Raw genomic sequence first — 2390 nt, 5'->3', positions numbered from 1 at the left:
GAGCTCTGCCCACCCGGGGTAAGTCTTTGACTTATCCCTTTTATTAAAGTAAAACTGTCGAAAGGAATAGTGACTGCCGCTCCCTCCCTTCCTTCAGTGCACCGGGACGTGGAATGCGGGGAGGAAGGTGAGGACTCCGCTGGGTTTCCCTCTTTTACTACTACGCTGGATTTCTTAGTTTTTTTGTGACTTTTATGCCGGGGTGGATCCCACTGGACTTTTAATGTTGTGTTTTATTGATTTTTATTGTGTTATCCCTTGGCCAAGGTTATTTTAATTCATTTTACATTTTTAACTATTTAAATATAATAAATTATATTTTTAATCTTACAGTTTACATTGTGTGCTTCCCTTGGCGGCTCTACTGCTCTGCCCGTTTTTAGGAAGGTTTCCTTCCTTTTAAAAACACAAAACATCTTGGAAATAAAATCAGCCTTTCCGCTCCGTTACATCATTTTAACAATTCTATGGTGCCTTGTTGTCAAGTTACTGCGTTCAGGAATTTGGGTGCCCACGCTGCCCACTGGGGAAAAAAGTACATTTCACAGTGTGGCAGGGGCGTGGTCTGTGGCACTCAGCAGTCACAGTCTCCCCTTTTTCAGGAACGCAGCAGGAAAGCTGACTGATCCAACAAAGAAAAACACTGAAACTGGGGGTCAGGATCGCTTCACACAAGTGAACTTTTTCAACATATTAAAACACAACAGTGCCACAGGAAAAGGTTACACAAGACACGTTTATAGCAATTAGAAAAAGAGGTTAGCACAAAGGAAAAGGCAGTGAGGATCTACTTCTATTACACATGTCAGAGTCAGGCTTGGTGCCAGTAATGTTGGGGGTTTAAAAGGTCTACAGTACACACAGCTGTATGGTTACATGATAACTTCAGAGTCTGTCATGACCAATGTTCCCTCTAAACTGTGCACGTGCGCAATTGCGCACTGCTGGCACGTCTCTGCGCACAAAAAAAAATTGAACCTGAATTGAAATTAAAATTAATACTTTAACGATTCTGTTTTGCAGTGTTAGTCAGTGACTGGCTGCTCCTGTATGGGATCAGAACGATGCCACCTTATCCCATAGTCCAGCCAATGATGCGATTCACATTCGTATATACGCAGCTAATCAACGTCGCTGACAGGCTATGACAGCGTCCTTATGTGCCGGTGTTTTAGCAAAGCGGCTGATGTGGAGTGAAGCCACGTTAATGACAACGTGTACAACCATTGGAGATGTGAGCAGGACAGACGGAACAACTGACGAGAAAAGTGTGGACTTTATACCAGTTTTTAAATTGTGTTGATCGGCCACGTAAAACCAGAGTTATGATAAAATATCTGCAGTTTTTGTTTTCTTCCTGAATACTGTCGTTGTTTATATTGTTTATTGTTTATATAAGAAGTAAGTATATAATTAACTGCCCAGCATTGGTCATTATTTACTGTATTTTGCAGACAGAGTTACAGACTCTCTCCCAGACCACAGACTCATAATACAAGTCAGAGCTTTATAAAAAAAAAAAAGAAAGTTGTGTTTTCAAAATTGGAGTTGAAGTTATGTCTGTGAAGGTTCTCAGTCATCCAGGTCATCGTAGTCAAAGGAGCTTGCAAAGAAAAGCGTCTGGACTTCTTTAAGTTGCTTGAAGACGTTTCACCTCTCACCCGAGAAGCTTCTTCAGTTCTAAGGTCAAATGGTGGAGAGTCCCAGATATAAACCTAGTGGGAGTGACCCCCCACAGAGGGACAAAAGGACCCCTGATGATCCTCTAATCGCCTGAGCCAAGGTGTGAAACTGGGTGTGGGTCCCAATCAGCCAGAGTTTCGGGTGTGTTCATTGTGAAACCTGGCCCCACCTCATACGAATTCCTGAGATCAGATGGCCCAGGATGTGAGTGGGCGTTAAGGCGTCTGGGAAGGATCTCAAAACTGGATTATAGATGGCAGAGAGTTGGTGTCGTAAACCCCGCCTCTGTTCAAAGATGGTCGCTCACAGTGGACCACTTCACAAGCGCATGGCACAACACAGAAGAGCCACCTCCACAGGACAAGACTCAGCAGTCCATCTGCATCTTAAGGATAAAGGACACTCTTTCGAGGATGCCAATGTTCACATTTTGGACAGAGAGGACAGATGGTTTGAAAGAGGAGTGAAAGAAGCATCTATGTCCACTGTGCGCGACCATCTTTGAACAGAGGCGGGGTTTACGACACCAACTCTCTGCCATCTATAATCCAGTTTTGAGATCCTTCCCAGACGCCTTAACGCCCACTCACATCCTGGGCCATCTGATCTCAGGAATTCGTATGAGGTGGGGCCAGGTTTCACAATGAACACACCCGAAACTGTGGCTGATTGGGACTCACACCCAGTTACACACCTTGGCTCAGGTG

This window comes from Maylandia zebra, linkage group LG6, assembly GCF_041146795.1.
Source record: "Maylandia zebra isolate NMK-2024a linkage group LG6, Mzebra_GT3a, whole genome shotgun sequence".
NCBI lineage: Eukaryota > Metazoa > Chordata > Actinopteri > Cichliformes > Cichlidae > Maylandia > Maylandia zebra.
Note: the sequence above shows the minus strand (reverse complement) of the source record.